We start from the raw sequence: 14,516 nt of genomic DNA, 5'->3' as shown, positions 1-14,516 counted from the left end.
GCGGGGCGGCGCTGGCAGCTGCGGGCGCGCGGGCCAGGGAGGGCTCCCCGTGGGCCCTGCGGGCTTCGGCGGCGGCGCGGCGAAGTGGGGCATGGCCCGGTGACGTGGCGCGCAACGATTGGGCGAGGGGTCGGCGGCGGACGTGTCCGGCTCGGACGGACGTGTCCGGCCGGTGCGGAGACGATTTTTTAGGGTTTCGGGGAGAGGGGATCCGGGATATTTCGAGGGGGGCCTATTTATAGACATAGAGGGAGCTAGGAGAGTCCAAATGAGGTGCGGTTTTCGGCCACGCGATCGTGATCGAACGCTCTAGGACATGGAGCAGAGCTTGGTGGGTTTTGGGCCAAATTGGAGGGGTGTTGGGCTGCAACACACACGAGGCCTTTTCTGTCCCTCGGTTAACCGTCGGAGTATCAAACGAAGTCCAAATGGTATGAAACTTGACAGACAGTCTACCGGTAGTAAACCAAGGCCGCTTGGCAAGTCTCGGCCCAATCCGGAAATGTTTAATCCCCACACACGAAAGAAATCTAGAAATGACCGCGCCGGAATGCAAAACGGACAATGGGGAAAATGCCCGAATGCATGAGATGAACACGTATGCAAATGCAATGCACATGATGACATGATATGAGATGCATGACAATGATAACAACACACGGAGACAAAGACCCGAACACGAGGAAATAAATATAACTTAACGCCGGAAACGGCAAGAGTTGGAGTACAAATTGGGAAAGTTACATCCGGGGTGTTACAGACATGTACAGGCGGATCTTGGACATGAGGGCATCTCTGCTTACCATAACCGACGAGTACACTGGCAGCCGCAACGTCATGATCATGCGTGCCAGGAAGGTCTAGATGTTTTAGTTTATCTGTTTATAAGCACCTTTATCATCTGAGTGTTTCATGCAATAGCCTATGTGTCGTAATTATCTGTTTTGTCCGAAATATTTCTTCTATGAACCCATTAACATGTTTGCTTTTTTAGTGGCTATTTGCTTATCTATGTAACTAGTTCACTCGTCCGTTTCCAAAAAACACTAGTTCACTTGGTTGCCGTGCTTTGAATCTCCTTCCTCCCAACATATTCCCCTTCTCAGGTGGACCCAGCAAGTCTCCTACACAGACATATGGGACCAACCACCTATCCATTTGTATTTCTTTATTTTGTTCAGTCTTTTGTCCTCTTCCTATATAGCGGCTGGCCATCGTAGCCTATGGAGTTAGCCAGGCCATCCCTCTACTCCCACACATTGTCCGACGGCGGTAGCTCCACCGGCCCACCCTGCACCCGAACAAGTCAACCCTTGTACTCCCCTCCGCCTGCGTCTTCCCCCACTCCGGTTCATTCGGTCCGAGGTCTCGACGTCGTCCTCTGCGTTGGCTCTCGCCGCGCGGCCGCCGTCTGTCGTTCCCAACATGGTCAACAGAACAAGAGGAATCGGGAAACAACTATTCGTCGAGAGGGTGACAGTCCCGGGCCCACCAGCTCCATGGCCTTGGTTGTGTTGTTTAACATGGGCAGCCACAACATGTTTCAACGTTTTTTGGATCTAGCAGGTATCAAGCGGCCTCTGGGCCTCCCAACCTAGCTTGTCTATAACATCAGCAGCCCAAGTTGTGTTTGTTTTTTCAAGATGACGCACAGCTCAGTTCTATTTTTCTATAAGAATGCAAAACTGAACATATGTTTTCCCTGCTATAATAGTATACATATATATACATTTATATCTTATTTTATTACATATATATATAATAGAAATAACATAAAGTTCCGTTAAACCTGTCGTTCGTCCAACCATTTTATAGACCTTCCCACTTCCTTTATTTTTTGTTTTCATTAATCCTATACCCTGTTCAAGAATTCATCTGATTAACCAGTTAACTTGCTGATTAATCCCTACTCATAGGGTCCCCGAGTAGCCGATTACCCGATAAATCGTTTGATTAATTGATTAAATGGCCGATTAACTTGCCGATTAGCCTATTAATCCCCTACTCACCGGCCGACCGAGTAGCTACCAGTTAACGCTTTCCTCAACAATGATCCTATATCTGAATTTTCTCCCACTTTCTTTTTTGATGTAAACTGAGTTTTCTCCCAGTACTTTTGCCTAGAACCAACTCAATTGTCCCACGTCTAGCCTAAAATATAATAATACACCACGTCATATTAACTCATCAAATTAAAATGATATTTTATTTCATAAATTGAGAGTTCTTAGAAAATAATAATAATAATAATAATTGTTTATATATAACTTGGCAAGTTAACTCCTAGTGATTGCGTAGATAAGCTTGCAAAGATTTTACTGACCAGTGTAGTAATAGACATGCAATCATGTGTTTAAATTTTTATAACATTTCTCTGTCCATGCCAACATGATAATTTCACCCAGCCCAACAAGTCTGCGGATTTCGAGAAAAAAATGCAAATGGGCTTTAAATTCCACCATATATATAAATGGGCTGCATAGATGCTACATCATTGTTTCACCCAGCCCACCAAATGGACTAAAAAAGAAATGGACTGGCTGACATGTGGGCTAGTAGGTTCAAGCCTAAGCAAGGCATTGGATTTACATCCAATGGCCGACATTCTTCAATCTCTCGTCTTTTTCCCCAGCGCTATCGGTACCGCCTGCTCTAGCCTCCGGCATCTAGCGGCGTTGTTTTGTGCGCCTCACAGCGAAACGCTACCCTGCCGACGGCCAGGACATCCCTCCACTCTGCACCTCCTATTATTCCCTGCCGAGTGTAGGCCCACCCCGCACCCGAACCAGTCAAGTTTCCCACTCTTCTCCGTCTGTGACTCCACTGCCGCGTCTTACCCATCTCCGGGTCATTATAGTCAGGGGCCTCGCCGTCGTCCACCACCGCGTTGCGCTCGGTGCGGTGTGGTCAACAAACAAGAGTCATCGGAAGAGGACTGTACGTGGAGAGCCTGACGGCTGGTACCCACGAGGTCCATTGTCACACGCAAGGAAAGGTCCTCCTTATCAAGTTGTTTCCTCCCCCTGACAGCTGGGACCCACCGGCTGTATCTTCGCACGGAAGGAAGTGCCTCCTTGTTATGCAAAAAAACTATTCCTCCCAATTACAGTTGGGACCCGGCAGATTTGGTGGCTGACTTGTGGGCTTACTAAGCGGACGTGTACACATGGCTTCGTCAACATAATCAACAAACGATTCTAGCAGCTGGACTGTTGGATTTCAATCCAACAACCATTCTCCTTCTTCAACCTTTGTTCTTGCTCTTGTCTCCCATGGATAGCAGTGCTACTGCGCACCCGCACCAGTCAAGTTTCCCACTCCTCTCCATCTACAACTCATCTGCGGCATCTTCCGCATCTCCGGGTCATTCCAGTATGGGGCCTCACCGTTGTCCACCAGCCTTGGTGCGCTCGGCACGGTGTGTTCGATAATCCCCAAGTGCAGGGAATCATCATAGCAATTCCCAAAGGTGGAAGTGATAAGTATGGAGTGTCGAACCCACAAGGAGCTAAAGGTAAGATCAATATTCTCTCAAGTCCTATCTGCCATTGATACGACTCTACGTACACCGAACGTTTGCTTCCAACTAGAAACAAGAAATAAAACTATGTTGTGGGTATGAAGAGGATAACTTTGCATTGTATCGGAGTGCTCAAATATGAAAGTAGGTGATGTTATCATAAAGTTAGAATATATTACTAAATATTATAAATGGCGAGTGTGGAATAATGATGGGTCGTTGTGCGGAATTATCCTAGGCCATTGTTAACAAGACCGATAGTCGTCATTGCAATTTCAAATGAGGGAGAGGCATAAGCTAACATACTTTCTCTTCTTGGATCATATGCACTTATGATTGGAACTCTAGCAAGCATCCGCAACTACTAAAGATCATTAAGGTAAAACCCAACCATAGCATTAAAGCATCAAGTCCCCTTTATCCCGTACGCAACAACCCCCTTACTCGGGTTTATGCTTTTGTCACTCAAGCAACCCACTATAAGAGAATCATGAACGTATTGCAACACCCTATAGCAGGAATTCCTCACGCTTGCGCGAGACGGAGGGCCCAATAGGACAGCACCAAAATAAAACATACAACTCATACCAATATAGATCATCAATCAACCCAAAGACAAATGATATCTACTCAAAACATCATAGGATGGAAACACATCATTGGATCATAATATGTGGCCACCATGTTCAAGTAGGGATTACACGGGGTGCGGGAGAGTGGACCACGTAAAATAGATGATGATGGTGATGTTGATGAAGACGATCACAACGGCGATAATTCCCCTACCGATGGCACTCTGGCACCACCGGGAGAGAGGAGGAGAGGTTCTCCCCCTTGTGCTTCCTCCTCCATGGCCTCCCCCTCGATGGGGAGAGGTTCTCCCTATGGTACTTGGCCTTCATGGTGATGATGGCCCCTCCAGGATCCTCCTCCATAGTCTCCGGTGATGATGGCCCCCTCCGGCAGGGTGCCAGAGAGGGCCTAGATTGATTTCACATGGCTACAGAGGCTTGCGGTGGCGGAACTTCCGATCTAGGTTAATTTCTGGAGGTTTGGGTATTTATAGGAGTGGTTGGCATCGAGAACCAGTCAGGGGGCCCTATGGGTAGTCCACGAGGCCTAGGGACGCGCCCGGGGGTGGGCGCGCACCCCACCCACGTGTGGCCCACGGGACCCCACCCCTCTGGTAGATTTTTGTTCTAGTATTTTTTATACTTTCCAGAAAAATTCTCCGTTGATTTTCATCGCATTCCGAGAACTTCTATTTCTGCACAAAAACAACACCACTGTAGTTCTGCTGAATATAGCATCAGTCCGGGTTAGATCTAATCAAATAATACCAAAATCATATAAAACTATTGTAAACATGGCATGAATACTTCATAAATTATAGATACGTTGGAGACATATTGGCATCCCCAAGCTTAATTCCTGCTCGTCCTTGAGTAGGTAAATGATAAAAAGAAATAATTTATGAAGTGTGAATAATAGCAAGTGCATAAATTTGATCAATGATAGTTCCAATCACTTTTTCTAGCATCATTATATATCATAACAGTAGCTCAACTCATAAAAATTCTCATGATCAAGTAACAAGCTATTCAAATGTTAAAGTATAGATCATAAACTTTCTTGAGAACTAACAAACCGTGCTCTTAGTCATCAAACAATTGCAATTCATCTTATTTTCGAGAAGAGTCTATGTAAGAGCTTTGATTCAGCAAACTCCACATACTCAACTATCATTTAATCTTTCACAATTGCTAATATTCATGTGATATTAATGGGTTCAAAGTTTTAATCGGACACAGAGAAAGATGGGGGCTTATACTTTAGCCTCCCAACCTTTTACCTCAAGGGTAATGAAAACAATAATACTTTATGAAAACCTACATCCAAGTGGACATATATATATTCGGATCGCTCCAACACAAAGTGATTGCCAAAGGAAAAAGTGTAAGAAGGAAAGGCGAAGATCACCGTGACTCTTGTATTAAGGGTAGAAGGTAAAAGTAAAAGATAGGCCCTTCATAGAGGGAAGCCGAGGTTGGCACGCACTTTTATGGTTGAATGCACAAAATCTTAATGAAAAAGAATATCACTTTATATTGCCTCTTGTGATAAAGACCTTTATTATTTAGTCTGTCACTTTTATTTCTTCCCTGTCACAAGTTCGTATAAAGCTTATTTTCTTCACACTAATAGGCTATACATATTTAGAGACGAATTTTTATTGCATGCACCGATGATAACTTACTTGAAGGATCTTACTTAATCCATAGGTAGGTATGGTGGACTCTCATGGCAAAACTGGTCTAAGAAATGTTTGGTGGCACAAGTAGAATCTCTACTTGGTGCAAAGAATTTGGCTAGCATGAGAGGGAAAGGCAAGCTCAACATGTTGGATGATCCAAGACAATATAACATTTCGGATATAGGAAAACATAACCCATTAAGTTGTATTCCTTGTCCAACATCAACCTTCTAGCATGTCATATTTTAATGAGTGCTCACAATTGCAAAACATGTCCAAAATAGTACATTTATATGTGAAATCTCTCTTCCTTGAATATTCTTTCATGAATTGTTCAAGTGACCAATTCTTCGTTTGCTAACTTCCAATAAGTTTACTACCTGTACTTATTATGTGTGAAGTCATTACTCCCCATGTTGTAAGCATATGGAATGTATATAAATTCAGATTTATGATATTCAATTCATTCAACCATTTACTCGTAGGATATACATGAAGCACGTGAGTAAATGACAAAGTACTCCAAAAAGATATAAGTAAAGAATAGTGAGTAGTCAAATAGTTAAATAGCCATGGGAGGATTATTTTTCATTCAAGATTTCAGATCCAATGATTTTATTCAATCAACAAGTAAAATTGGAAATACACTCCAAGCAAAACACATATCATGTGACGAATAAAAATATAGCTCCGAGCAAGGTATACCGATTGTTTCGAAGACGAAACAGGGGATGCCTTCCGGGGCCTCCCCAAGCTTAGGCGCTTGAATCCTTGTTGAATATTACCTTGGGGTGCCTTGGGCGTCCCCAAGCTTAGGGTCTTTCCACTCCTTATTCTCGTCATATCGATATCTCACCCAAATCTTGAAAACTTCAATCACACAAAACTTAACGGCACTTTATGAGATAGGTTAGTATGATAAAGAGTAAACCATTCACTTTGGTACTGTCAAAGACAAGGTTCATAATTGTTCTCACACAATGCCTACTGTACCATATCATTTGTACAATTTATATTGAGAAATATAAGCCATAGAAACTAGAAAACAAGCAAACTATGCAATGAAAACAAAATCTGTCAGAAAAACAACAGTCAGTAACGATCTGAACACCAACCATACTTCTGCTAGTCCAACAATTATGAAATAAATTGGTGTACGTGAGGAATTTGTCTATTAATCTTCTGATAAAAGAATCAACTCAATCGCACTCTTCTGTAAAAAATGGCAGCTAAACTCGTGAGCGCAAAGTTTTTGTTTTTTTACAGCAAGATCACATTAACTTTCACCCAAGTCTTCCCAAAGGTATTACTTGGCACTTTATTGAAACAAAAGCTATTATACATGATTACTACAGGAGCTTAATCATGAGAACACACAAAAACAATAAGGGTAAATATTGGATTGCCTCCCAACAAGCGCTTTTCTTTAATGCCTTTTAGCTAGGCATGATGATTTCAATGATGCTCACATAAAATATAAGAATTGAAACATAAAGAAAGCATCATGAAGAATATGACTAGGACATTTAAACCTAACCCTCTTCCTATGACTAGGGATTTTGTGAGCACACAATTTATGGGAACAAGAATCAACTAGCTTAGGAAGGCAAAACAAGTATAACTTCAAAACTTTAAGCATATAGAGAGGAAACTTGATATTATTGCAACTCCTACAAACATGTATTACTCCCTCATAATAATTTTCAGTAGCATCATGAATGAGTTTAACAATGTAACTAGCAAATAAAGCATTCTGTTCATGATCTACAACATAGAAATTTTACTACTCTCCACATAAGAAGAATTCAACTCATTCGGAATAGTGGGAGCAAACTTCTTCTAAATCCACTTTAGATGATAGTATTATTCATACTCCAAAAGATGTAAGTGAAGTTCATGGAGCATTCTACAATTAATATAAACTAACCAATATCCAAGCTCAAAATATATAAGTGAAGCACACAAAGCATTCTATAAAACCATACTCAAAAGATTTAAGTGAAGCACAAAGAGCAATTATATAAGATTGTAACATCCCAAATTTTCAATTTGGAATGTTATACATCATCATCATGCATATCATATTTTATTTGCTTTGGGTTTTGATCCTAGAAAATTCTAAGCAACTCAAGGACCCACGGAGAGAGTTGGGGATTTCGTTATTTTCATATTTGAGTTTTTTCTCAAATTTTGAGAATAGGATCATTTGATTTTATTTATTTTATCATCAATTATTTCTCTTATAAAAATATGAGAGAGGGAATAAAATGAATTTCCCAAAATATAGAAATATTGAGGATTTAATAAAAAAAATTAAATAGTTTTGTTTCGGAGTTTTTTTGTTGTTTTTATTTGAATTAGGAAAAATGCACGTTTTTCAAAATTGCATTTAGGGCCCAAATAAATGTTCACTTTGTCGGGCCTGATTTAAGAAGCCCAGGAAATTTTTTCCGGGATTTTTGGAGTCCGTTTAGTATTTCTTTTTACTTTTTTTCTTCCGAGTGAAAAAAAGAAAAAAAAGGCGGAAACGACTATGGGCCGTACTCGGCCAGGACTCCGCCTGGCCGGGGCCTTTATAAGCCGGGGCAAGCCAGCCCGAAGGCCCAGCCGCCTCGCCCGAGGATCGCCGGACCTCGAATCCGTGCCATAAAAAAAATTCCGTTCGTCGTTTTTCTTTTTCGTCGGATTTTTTTCCGCGGTTATTTTCTGATCATGATTTCTGATCCGATTTTTGTTTTAGTTTAACTTTTCGCTCGTTTATCGGAATCAGGCGATTCAAGCGCCTGGAGTTTCGTCTCGAAACCCTCTATCCGAATAATCAACTTAAAAAAGTTTTTTCTACTATAAAATTTGACTTAGGTTCAGATTACTAGAACGAAGTTGTTTTATTTCGCTGTTTGACTTTCTTTGCTTCGTTCGATTTGATTCTTTTTGCCAACCGGAGTTCTTAAGTTGAACCTTCTGGTTAGATCTCTTATTTGAGTTTTACCTGTGCATTAGATGAGTACTTATTGTATGCTTGTTTGTTTGCCTGTGATAGAGTACCCGGAGTGCGCCGCCTGTTACTTCGAATCGTTAGGTTTCACGAATCATCAGCAAGGCAAGTAACACTTTGATCATACCTTTTCTACAACCTAGTTTTTTTGCATTAGATCAATCTTCACACATTGCATGATTAGGATCTAATTAAACTGTGGGATGGGAAGTAGATGAGGTAGTACCTATTACCTGTTTATTATCAAAACTTTGGGAGTTACTTCTACGTTTGCTTATTATGCCATGCTATGCTAGTAGACGTGGATTGGGTGAGTGAAATCCATGACAGATGTGAGATTGATAATTAATGGTTTATCTAAGGTGGCAACTTAAATACACATCTGGGTGGATTGAGGCACCTGGGTATTCCAGGACCTGCCTGTTTTCTTTTGGACCGCCACCCAGGCTCAAAGGGATCATGAGATTTTTCAAACTAGAAACTTTCGTGTGCAGCCACAAGCCATTATGGGCTCTAGCATAGTTGATTAAGTCGTGCGAACTCTTACAGGGTAGACTAGCAGATGTAGGGGAAAGTAGGTGTACTGGTCTATCCATCATAAGGTGCTAGCGCTTCTGAAAGACTGTGTCTCGGTCATCCGTTTCTCAAACACCATGTAGTGCGAGAAATCCAACGGAGGCGATCGAGTCTTGTGGGGAAAAGTACGCAAACCTCTGCAGAGTGTAACAAACTAATCATGATTAGCCGTGTCCCCGGTTATGGACATCTTGAGTATCTAGTATCTGGATTATCATGTGAATCTCAACATGTTACTCTAAAATTAATTTTGTTTGCGTTATGTTTAATGATGATGCTTAATTGGGATTGAGAATGCTGTCAACCATTCTCAATGTTTAACAACCACCATGATAGTAATTAAATTTATTCCTTTTGAAGTAGGGAAAAATTGGCTTTATGCAAAACTGTAACCATAGAGCTTTCCACCAGCCAAATATGCATACAGTATAGCTGTTGCATTCCATTACTCTCTATGTGTTACCTTGCCAGCATATTCCATGTGCTGACCCGTTTTCGGTCTGCAACATTAATGTTGCAGACTTTTCAGACGACGATTAAGGAGTTTTAGGTCGTGGTTCTATACTCAGTGATGCCGTTGGAGTTGATGGACTCACTTATCTTCCAAGCCTTCCGCTGTTATCGTAATTAGATGGCCTTAAGCCATATTTATTGTAATAAGTTCTCTTTTGAGACATTCGATGTAATAAGTGTGTGATTGCTACTCTGCTATAAATCCTCCGAGTACTGTGTGGTGTCAGCATTACTGATCCAGGGATAACACCGGAGCACAGAGATCAGACTGTTTGAGGTCTGGTCGCTACAGAGATGGTGTCAGAGCACACGCTGACTGTAGGACATGACCACTAAGCTAAAGACCTAGATCACTACTCACTCTCTTCTGTTCTGACCTCTCATCTTTTCTACTCTTTAGGATGGCGGATGCAAGGAACAAGTTCACCCAACCGGATGAAGATACACCCTTTGGATGCCACTTGAAGAAAGTCACTAGATACCTGAACATAGGAGTACCAAGCTTCATAGGAACCTACAACGCCACTTTACCTGAAGAAGAGCACTGGATGATTCAAGTTCAAATCCCAGGAAGGACGTTCATGCCAGTCATTGAGCCCATAGAGTTTTCTTTTGATGCACCAACTTGGATTCTAGGAAAGAGCATGGCAGCTCACATCGCCATGGGACGCATTGGAGAAGTCTACCACAAGGATCTTAAGGATACTATATACCAGATTTGTGGGCGCCGAGATGAACACTGGGAGATGATTAGCACCATGAAGGATAGATCAATCGCAGCTTTTATCCAGGAGTTAAATCAGCACATTCGACGACAGGAGAATCCGATGTGCGCCGACATGATGGATCTGAAGAAGGCTAAGACTAGAATCAAGGAACTGGAGGAAGAACTCAAGGCTACATGTGAAGATTATGAAGAAGAAATTGAAGTATTGGTGGATAAGAATGCCGACCTAACTATGAAGCTAGCAGTATTTATGGGAGGCCCGACACCAGTAGATGAAGACGAAGAACCCAAGGAGATTAGCCCGGAAGACTACATCATCATTTACGGCACTGACTCAGAACAAGATAGTAGCAATGATGATTATGTTGATTAACCAGGAGCAGATATCATGGAGTCTACAACCGTAGAATATTTCTAGTAGACCACCTCATCAGTAGTAATAGTCCACCATGTAAATATAGTAGTCCGAGCACTTTGCGATAGTTTGATCGATTGTATGCCTTTGTTTGTTTGAATGAAGTGAATTGTTTGCTTTTGCCTCATGTGCATATGGGTAGTGTTTTCTATTTAGACTCCCTCTATTCTTATATCTCATCTTTTCTAAACCCTCAGATGCCTCCAAGACGTGACCCCGGATTTGCCTTTCCGCCGGAGCTCACCCAGTTGATCCAGCAGCAGAACACCTTGATGCAGTTGCTAGTCCAGAATCAGAATCAGGGGAACCACAACAACAACCCACCACCACCACCACCACCACCACCTGTTGACCACTTAGCCCGCTTCCTTAGGCTAAATCCGTCGGTGTTTTCCAGTAGCACCGAGCCGATAGTAGCAGATGATTCGCTCCGCAAGACAACTAGGGAGTTGACCACAGCAGGATGCACAGATGCAGAGAAGGTTAAGTTTGCCGCACATCAGTTAGAAGGACCCGCAGCATCATGGTGGGAGAATTTCATAGCCACCTTTCCAGTCGACACTGTCACATGGGATCAATTTCAGTAGGCTTTCCGTACTGCCCATGTTTCAGCAGGAGCTATGGCCATGAAGAAGCGTGAGTTTCGTAACTTGCGCCAAGGAGGACGGACAGTTGGCCAGTATGTGGCGGAGTTTAGTAAGCTAGCACGTTATGCCCCATACGACGTTGCTACGGATGCAGCTAAGCAGGAGAAGTTCCTGGAAGGACTGAATGATGAGTTGAGTATGCAGTTGATGGTAGCCACCTTCAACAACTACCAGGAGTTGGTAGACCATGCTCTTATGATTGAAGGGAAGCAGCAGCAAATTGAGAACCACAAGAGGAAGTATGGACAAGGAAAGTATAATTCAGGAGCTCAGCAGAAGCCACGTTTTACCCCTAGACCGGGAGGACATTTTCAGCATACCCATGGAGTAGGTAACTCGCACAATCACAATGGCACCAAGAATGGTAATGGGAATGGAGGAAGCAATGGCCAGAACCGCAGCACCCCATCAACCCTAGCCAAGAGAGATCTGAGTCAAGTCACCTGTTTCAAGTGTTCCAAGACCGGACATTATGCCAATGAATGTCCTGAAGGCCAAAATGGCAATGGAAGCTTTGGAAAGAAGCTGAACCCTTTCAATAGGGGACAGGTGAACCACGTTAATGTGGAGGAGGTTGAAGCTCAGCCCGATGCAGTAATAGGTAAGTTTTTGGTTAAGTCATTTACTGCACTCGTTCTTTTTGATACTGGTGCATCGCATTCATACATATCAAGGGGATTTGTGGAAAAGTATAGCCTACCCACTAGGGTTCTCAAAACACCTATGCTAGTAAGCTCACCAGGAGCAGAGTACATGGCCAGTCAAGGATGTTTTCAAGTGCCATTAAGTATAGGACGGCATGTTTTCCCAACAGATTTAATTATTCTGGAATCTCAAGGTCTGGATGTGATTCTTGGTATGGATTGGCTGTCGATGTATGGAGGAAACATCGATTGTGCTAGTAAGTCAATTTTGCTTACCACCCCAGAAGGGAGAAGGATCAAGTATGTATCCCAGCATGCGCCAAACAAGACACAAGTAAATTCATTAACAGGAGTTGTGCAGGAGGAAGTACCAGTGGTAAGGGAATTCCCTGATGTATTTCTAGAGGAGTTGCCAGGCATGCCACCGGATAGAGATATTGAGTTCTTGATTGAGCTATTGCCAGGCACAGGGCCAATATCAAAGAGACCATATAGGATGCCATCAAAGGATTTGGTGGAAATTAAGAAATAGATTAAGGAGTTACTGGATAAAGGTTACATTCACCCAACTTCTTCACCTTGGGGATCACTAGTACTATTAGTAGAGAAGAAGGATGGATCGTTAAGGATGGTTATTGATTACCGAGGATTGAATGAAGTAACAATCAAGAACAAGTACCCGCTACCAATGATCAATGATCTGTTTGATCGATTGCAAGGAGCTAAAGTGTTTTCCAAGATCGATTTGCGATCAGGGTACCACCAGTTGAAGATTCGAGAACATGATATTCCGAAGACAGCTTTTACCACCAGGTATGGGCTGTATGAGTATACCATTATGTTATTTGGTCTGACTAACGCGCGTGCCTATTTTATGAACATGATGAACAAAGTGTTTATGGAGTTTTTGGATAAGTTCGTCGTTGTGTTCATTGATGATATCCTGGTTTATTCAAAGAATGAAGAGGAACATAAGGAGCATTTGCGTTTGGTACTTGGAAAGCTCAGAGGACATCAATTATATGCCAAGTTCACCAAATGTGAGTTTTGGTTGAAGGAAGTAGGATTCCTCGGACATGTTATATCTGGAGAAGGTATAGCTGTTGATCCCACTAAAGTTGATACCGTGACCAAGTGGGAAGCCCCAACTACCGTTGGAGAGATCCGGAGTTTTCTTGGACTCGCGGGATACTACCGGAGGTTTATTGAATTTTTTCAAAGATTTCGAAGTCTATGACGGAGTTGTTGAGGAAAGATACCAAGTTCAAATGGACTGAGCAGTGTGAGGCTAGTTTCCAGGAGTTGAAGAAACGCTTGGTTACCTCACCAGTGTTGATTTTGCCAGATCAGACCAAGGATTATGAGGTGTATTACGACGCTTCACGTCGAGGACTTGGAGCAGTGCTTATGTAGGAAGGGGGAGTTGTTTCATATGCCTCAAGACAACTGAAGCCCCATGAGTTGAATTACGCTACGCATGATTTGGAGTTAGCAGCCGTAGTGTATGCCTTGAAGACATGGAGACATTTCCTCATCGGAAATCATTGTGAGGTGTACACGGATCATAAGAGTTTGAAGTACATTTTCACACAGAAGGAGTTGAACCTCAGACAAAGGAGATGGTTGGAGCTCCTCAAGGATTATGATATGAGATTGCATTATCATCCCGGGAAGGCTAATGTAGTAGCTGATGCATTAAGCCCCAAGAGCCATGTCAATACGTTAATGACGGGATAAATACCCAAGGAGTTAGCAGAAAATCTTCGTGAACTATGTTTGGAAATAGTTCCGAGAGGCTATGTAGCAGCGTTGGAAATTCAGTCAACTTTGATGGACAGAATCAGGGAAGCTCAGAAGACTGATAAGGAGATTGCTTCCATAAAGGAGAAAATGAAAGAAGGAAAAGCTAAAGGATTTCGTGAGGATGAGCACGATACCCTATGGTTTGAGGACCGTGTCTATGTGCCCAATGACCCGGAGATCAGGAAGTTAATTCTGCAAGAGGCCCATGATTCACCCTATTCGATTCACCCAGGGAATACCAATATGTATCTGGATTTGAAGGATATTTTCTGGTGGACCGGAATGAAGAAAGAAATAGCAGAGTATGTAGCAGTTTGTGATGTATGCCAGAGAGTAAAGGTAGAGCATCAGAAGCCAGCAGGATTGTTACAACCATTGTCGATACCTGAATGGAAGTGGGATAAGTTAGGCATGGATTTTAT

Source organism: Triticum dicoccoides, chromosome 1A, assembly GCF_002162155.2.
Source record: "Triticum dicoccoides isolate Atlit2015 ecotype Zavitan chromosome 1A, WEW_v2.0, whole genome shotgun sequence".
NCBI classification, from domain to species: Eukaryota; Viridiplantae; Streptophyta; class Magnoliopsida; order Poales; family Poaceae; genus Triticum; species Triticum dicoccoides.
Note: the sequence above shows the minus strand (reverse complement) of the source record.